The 5,970-nt window shown below is 45.6% G+C and overlaps 1 pseudogene; it reads left to right on the top strand.

Moving 5' to 3' along the window:
- Positions 1-526: 526 nt before the first annotated feature.
- LOC148366691 (5.8S ribosomal RNA) lies at positions 527-672 on the top strand (annotated as a pseudogene).
- The last annotated feature ends 5,298 nt before the right edge of the window (positions 673-5,970 follow it).

The raw sequence follows: 5,970 nt of genomic DNA on the forward strand, positions 1-5,970 counted from the left end.
CCTATACAAAGGAAGACAACAAAGCAATTACAGTGGGACCTCGCTTCGGTTCGACGTTCGCGGCTTCAGAGCTTCGCGGTCTGTAATGGTAAAAAAACAAACAATTTAATAAAAAAAAAAAGGTCAGCGGCGGGGGTTCGGCAAGAAATGGCGGCGGGCGCGATCGGGTTACCCCCGTAACTGGGGGGAGCCCACTCGTCCGACGACCCCAGTAACACGGCGCAACGACAGGCAACCGTCCGCGCGCGGCGGGCGAAAGGCGGCGGGCGAAAGGCGGCATGCGAAAGGCGGCGGGCGAAAGGCGGCGGGCGAAAGGCGGCGGACGAAAGGTGGCGGACGAAAGGCAGCGAACGTGCGCGTGACCCCCGTAACTGTGTCGGTGTCGCGCCCGAAAGTACCCGCGCCGTGGGTTAGGGGCTCCCTCGCGGGAGCGACCGAACGGCACCCGCGGTGCGGCGCAAGTAAAAACCCTGTGTTGAATTTGTCTCCGATCGTCCCGGGCGGACGTTAAATCGCCCAGCTGTACGACTCTTAGCGGTGGATCACTCGGCTCGTGCGTCGATGAAGAACGCAGCTAGCTGCGAGAACTAATGTGATTTGCAGCTGCGATTGGCTGGCAACCAGTTCAGGGTGTCCCCTGCCCACTGCCCGGACATGGCTGGGATGGGCTCCAATAAGGATAAGCAGTGCAGATAATGTGATGATATATATATATATTTTTTTTTTTTTGGAAGGGGCGCCGCTACTTCGCAGATTTTCACTTTTAGCGGGTGGTTTTGGTTCCCATTAACCGGGTCTAAAAAAATAATAATTAAAAAAAAAAAAAGTAGTTATTATTATTTTTTGGGGGAATGACGGGTGGAGAACGGGTGAAAAAGCGGGACTGACAGGAGTCAGAGTCAAAATGCTTGACTTGTAGAAACAGAGGTTCGCTGACGGACTGTCAACAGGCTAGTGACGGAACGGAGCTTAAGCAGGACGGGGAACCAATCAGGAAGCCAGCAGCGGCTGGCGCCAAACGAGCGGGCACAGGTGAAATTAATCAGTCATCATGACACACGTTAGTGGATTAGCATTTGGCTTTGGAGGTTTAGTGGGGCATTACAGGGTCAGGGTTAAACTAGGTTCTTACAGGAGGAGAATCAGAAGGATTTTGGCTCCTCCTGATGAACTTAAGAATGCATAAATCATCCAAACCTTGAAAAAACAATTATAGCTGAATATTCTACCCAGTGTACTGTGATCAGGCCCAAGTTCCGGAGGGCATTTAGGACTTCACAATTGGAATATTAAACATGTTGGAATGTCCGGTTTAGGCGTGTTTTCCGTAAGAGTATTAGCAGCAGCCGGTGGAAATTTGCCTACATCCAATGTTTGTTTTGGAACTGCCTTTTCATATGTGTTTTTATTTGAATATTTTACAGGAGATTGTTTTTAATCAGGAATCATGCATTATGCCGGGTGGTTTCTGAAGACTTGTTTAATGTTTGAATTGTGCCCTTTGGAAGCACACCACACTCTGTGCTTACAACTGTTATACCTGTGATTTTTTCCTCACATGTAGCACCACAGAGTTAATCGACAGTTTTCAATTCTTGTGAACCAGACTTTAGTTTGTTAAGGTTGGTGTCGTGATTGCCTAAGTGAAGTCACCTGGGGCAATCGTTTGGCGCGCTGGAGCGCACTTCCTGATTGGCTGACGTTCTCCACTTAAGCGGTCTGCGTCCAGAGATGGACGTCCGAGTGTACTCTTTGTATCCCTGAGTGTTTCTCCAGACTACAAGGTACCCACGACTCCTCTTGCATGATTCATGCCTGCCTTCCGTTTTTGACCTGTTTTCGTTCCACGTTTTGCGACCTACTCTCCCGCCCTGGCCATCGACTTACCCGCTAAGCTGTTCCTTCCGTCCACCTGTCACGGAGCTGCCATTCCGCCCGAAGAGGCTGAAGACCGACAAGCGCGTCCCAAGCCAGCTCCAACAACTCTTTCAAATAAAAACACTTTTGAAACTAACGCTATTGGATCCGAGAGTCCGTTCTGGTTCATGACAGTTGGCTGAGATAAAGTTTTTTTATGTTGGACAGTAAGGGTTATGTTTGTGAGGTTGGATTTAGAAGTGGTGTGTTAGGGTCAGACATACCTCCTACCACCAGATGGCCCCACCCGGGGTTTGATCTTGGCACAGGTGTGTCCAATGATCACACACCTGTGCCCAATTATCCTGAATTTTTCATTTGTAGTAGAAAGAGGAATTAAAGAGGATCTGGAATGTTGAGGAAACTGTGGTAAGCAGAAGCCTTGTCATTCTCTGTTCCTTTGCTCCATGTATTTTCCAGTTCCGGTTTTGGTCTTTGTTTTGTCAGGTTTTATCATACTGAAATCTGACTCCAAAGACACTTCACATGTCTTGTGTAATCCCTTACAGTTGGAGCATGTCCAGAAGCCGGAGAAGTTATTGAGCCGAGTGTAGTCCACATATTAATTTATTTACCGAATCAAAGAGTTGAACACATCGGATCTTTCTTCCTTGCCAATTACAATCGTGTGCCGGAGACGACGGGGGCTTCCAGGGTTGCCCACTCCTATGACACACGGCGACGAAACGTTCACGCCCCACGACCAAGCCGCTGGCTGATTGGTCCTCGGTCGTCGATGCAAACTTCCCAACCATGATTAAAGAATGGGACTAGGAGTGATAGGACGTGCCAGGGACATACTTCCCCACTCTAGGTGAGGTGATAAGTCATTGTTATGGGAGAAAAGGCACATTCCAAGGCAAAGTGCGGTTTATGACAAACCTTCTCTCACAGTTTGCCCTCAAACACAGAAGTCAGATTTTAAAACAAGTATATTTGACTTTACGTCAGATAAAACAGTGTATAAAATAGTACATAACTTCAGTTTCTAATTTGGACATTTCCTTGTTTAGTGAACACTTTTTTGTTTGCTACTTGGTACCTTCTTTAGTCTTTAAATACAATCCCACTTCTTGAGGATCCTTGCTTCTAGTTTCTGCCTCTCCTACACTGGTCCATTACCACCAAAACTTAACAGGGTTAGGGGAAGTTCGACTTTCAAATCTTGCGAACTAGCCTTTAGTTTGTTAAGGTTGGACTGAGAAGCTTTTTTATGTTGGACAGTAAGGGTTATGTTTGGGAGGTTAGATTTAGATGTTGTGTGTAAGGTCTGACTAGCCTCCTACCACCGGAATGCCCCACCTGGGGTTTGAACTGGGCACAGGTGTGTCCCATTATCACACACCTGTGCCCAATTATCCTGAACCCTTCCAAATGACGTATTGATCAGTAAATTTGTTCAGGTCATTTGTGGTTCTTCTGCCTTGTCATTCTTTGTTCCTCTGCTCCATGTATTTTCCAGTTCCGGTTTTGGTCTTTGTTTCTAGCTTAGACATTTCCTTGTTGGGCAGCACGGCGGCGCAGTGGTTAGCGCGTGTGCGGCATAGTTCTAAGGTCTTGGGAACCTCCTGTGTGGGTTCTGTAAAGTTGGCTGTTTTGAGATATGTGCATTTCTCAGAATTCAATGCAATGAAATTAACCTGTTTTTAGATTCCTAAATATATAAACAATCTCTCACACACACACACACATATAGTCACGTTTCAAACATCAGTCTAATTTGATCTTTTATACGTTTTTCAATCTTATATCTTTTTATTGTGAAGTCGCGCTCATGTGGGTTCCTTTCCATGTTTATGTGTCAATTCAAATAAACCACACCTCCTGACCGGAGGTAGTTCAGTTCTGTCGAGAGATTTAGGCAAGATGGGTGCTCGGCAGGGCAGCACGGCGGCGCAGTGGTTAGCGCTTGAGCGGCACAGTTCATGTCATGGGAACCTGTCGTGGGTTCAAATCCAGCTCCAGACTTCCTGTGCGGAGTTTGTATGTTCTCCCCGTGCTCGCGTGGGTTTCCTCCGGGCACTCCGGTTTCCTCCCACGTTCCAAAAACATGCATTTCAGGTGAATTGGCCGGTCCAAATTGTCCATAGGTGTGAATGAGCGAATGAGTTGTCTGTCCCTGTGTGCCCTGCGATTGGCTGGCAACCAGTTCAGGGTGTCCCCTGCCCACTGCCCGGAGATGGCTGGGATGGGCTCCAGGCCCCCCGCGACCCTTATGAGGATAAGCGGTACGGCTGATGAGATGAGATGAGATGGGTGCTCGGCAGTGCTGGCTCCATCGCCAGGGAGATTTTAAAACTTAATGAGTGATTTCATCTGAGTAATTCTGCCAACAGAGAGGTTCTATAACATATAGCTCTAACATTTCAAATCCAGCTCCAGACTTCCTGTGTGGAATTTGTATGTTCTCCCCGTGCTTGCGTGGGTTTCCTCCTGGCACTCCGGTTTCCTCCCACATTCCAAAGACATGCATTTCAGGTGGATTGGCCGGTCCAAATTGTCCCTAGGTGTGAATGAGCGAGCGAGTTGTCTGTCCCTGTGTGCCCTGCGATTGGCTGGCAACCAGTTCGGGGTGTCCCCCTGCCCACTGCCCGATGATTTCTGGGATAGGCTCCAGCACCCCCGCGACCCTACTGAGGATAAGCGGTGCAGCTAATGAGTTGAGACATTTCCTTGTTTAGTGAACACAATTTTGTTTGCTACTTGGTACCTTCTTTAGTTATTAAATACAATCCCACTTCTTGAGGATCCTTGCTTCTAGTTTCTGCCTCTCCTACACTGGTCCATCACCACCAAAACAGGGTTCGGGGAAGGTTGATGTCTATGGTTAGGATAAGTAAATTAATGATAGGGTAGGTAGGGTCATGATTTTTTGAGGGGGTTGATAATAAATGGGTTGAGGTTGTTAGGTTAGAATTGCATTTTTAGGTTGTGGTCAAGTTGAGTGGCAGGGCTTACCGGGGTAGTTTTGTTTAGATTAAGCTTATTGATTTGGGGAATGATTAAGGTGTCAATTTATGTAGGTTTGGGTTAATGTTTGCCAGGTCCCCTCAGTGAGCCAATAAAGGTTATCTTGAAGAAATGTAAGGTTGTTATCCAGAGCTTGTCTAACACAGAGGGTATTTGTTTTCACACATATGTCAAAATCCCGACCTGTGTGGTGCTTTGTCAGGGCTTCGGATGAGACCCAGGCAGTGTAACCCCCCAAACTGCGCGGTGCGCAATTGCGCACTGCTCGCACATTCTCAGCGCACGAGAAAATCTAGCCAGAGCACAAAAATGAGGGCTCAAAATGACTCATTAAGAAGCGACTTAAGTCAAAGTTACAGTGCATGAAGGTAAAAATACACGGGTTCCCCTGACGTTGCGTCCTAAATGCGGTATTTTGAAGTCGAACGAAGTTGAGTAAAGTTAGTAGATTATGTCAAGAACCGGCTACTTCGGCTCGGCTCACTAAAAAGGAACCGGCTCTTTCGGGTCCTAACGGCTCTTCAAGTTGTTTTTGCTTCTTTAATCCCAACATGACCAAATATTAAGTAAAATTATGCACAACATGACTTAGGGGAATGGGGGAATAGAACAAAAAAGAAAAAAATACCAAAATGCAAAAGTAGTGAAAAGCTGAGAAAAAAAGAAACAAAAGGAAGAGAAAAAAGAAGGAAAAATTTAGAAAAAAACGTAGGAAAAAAATAAAAGAAAGAAATGTAGGTAAAAAGTAAAAAGAGAACAAAAAGAAAAAAGTAACAGCTCGGAAAAAATAAACACAATAAGATTTTTTTAAAGGAATTAAAAAAAAAGTAGAAAAAAAACACCGAAAAAAGAAGAAAAAGTTTGCGTTGCATTCAAATAATTTCCAATTATATCAAGTGAATCTTGTTGCCAACATTGTACTTCCACTAAAAAATGTGAATAAGTACAGTTCTGTATCTTACAACCGACTAAATAAGCCCTCAAAAATGTTAATATTATGCGACAAAATATATCAGGAAATGAAAAGAAATGGATATCTTGTGAAAGAATTGTAAGAACAAACGACGTTTGTAGGCCGTACAA

The sequence above is a fragment of the Urocampus carinirostris genome, chromosome 4, assembly GCF_059441175.1.
Source record: "Urocampus carinirostris isolate Australia breed hairy pipefish chromosome 4, RoL_Ucar_1.0, whole genome shotgun sequence".
NCBI classification, from domain to species: Eukaryota; Metazoa; Chordata; class Actinopteri; order Syngnathiformes; family Syngnathidae; genus Urocampus; species Urocampus carinirostris.